Source organism: Octopus bimaculoides, chromosome 18, assembly GCF_001194135.2.
Source record: "Octopus bimaculoides isolate UCB-OBI-ISO-001 chromosome 18, ASM119413v2, whole genome shotgun sequence".
In the NCBI taxonomy this organism is placed as follows: Eukaryota; Metazoa; Mollusca; class Cephalopoda; order Octopoda; family Octopodidae; genus Octopus; species Octopus bimaculoides.
The window spans coordinates 16439310-16440320 of NC_068998.1; the positions used below are offsets into that span (position 1 = coordinate 16439310).

The 1011-nt window shown below is 34.1% G+C and overlaps 1 protein-coding gene across 1 annotated transcript in view; it reads right to left on the reverse strand.

Annotated features, from left to right (window-relative positions):
• The window catches only part of LOC106871188 (coiled-coil domain-containing protein 177), a 56875-nt gene extending 56402 nt beyond the window's left edge, over nt 1-473 (reverse strand). The window contains exon 1 of the mRNA XM_014917524.2: nt 309-473. The gene's annotated coding sequence lies outside the window, so the exon portion shown is untranslated. The remainder of the gene's footprint in view (nt 1-308) is intronic.
• Nucleotides 474-1011: the final 538 nt, after the last annotated feature.

Below are 1011 nucleotides of genomic sequence, written 5' to 3' on the forward strand. Positions count from 1 at the left end.
TGTGTGTATATATATATATATATATATATATATATATATATATATATGAACATACATACATACACGCATATACACACACGTATACACACACAAACACCCACACACATAAACACACATATATACACACACATATACACACATATATACATACACATATATTCACACACATACACACGCATATACACACACCCACATATATACGCACAAATATACATATGAGTATATTTTAGTATACGCATTTAATAAAAAGTCGGTGCTCGTATGCATAAAGAATAATTTATATTGTATCTAATTTTCACGAAACCTACCTTAATCTGTACAACACCTGTAGAAGCAAACAGATGCTGTATCAGGTCATCGTCCAGCAACGTTGCTTAGGTTTTAATTCTTCTTATTCGGGTTGTCTGGGATCATTGCAATAATAAATCTTCATCGACCTGAATAAAGTGACATTTGCGGGGAGCAGACGTGTTGCTAAGGTAAACACTACCGAATCAGGTCAATAATTGGTAAGGGAGGCAATTCCTATGGGGAGGTAACTCACATAGTCTTTTTAAAAATAAGTAGAGTCGTTTACCATCATGCGATATGTGATCGAATGACAACTATAAACAGATTCGTTTTAAACGCCGTGACCATACTGACGTTTATGGTGTTTAATGTGTCTAGAATTAAAACATTCAATGTATATTTGCAGTTCGGCAAAGACATTCGGATAGAGTACCAGACTTTTTTTTTTTATGAATATTTATTGGTTTCGATTTTGTTCGAGTGCCCCAATCAAAGCGATGCAGCACAGAATTTTGTCAGTGAACAGGTCGCGGTCTCAAAGCGACGAAAATATTTTGACAAATTAAATTTAAATGTTGAAATGAATCTTACGATTTTTGTGTGTTATTTTAAATGGCTTATAAACACCTGCCACGCTGCAATTGTTTTCGTTCCAGCACACGATCTCAGATCAAGTCACTTGCTATGCAACTACATCTCCGTAATATATATATATATATA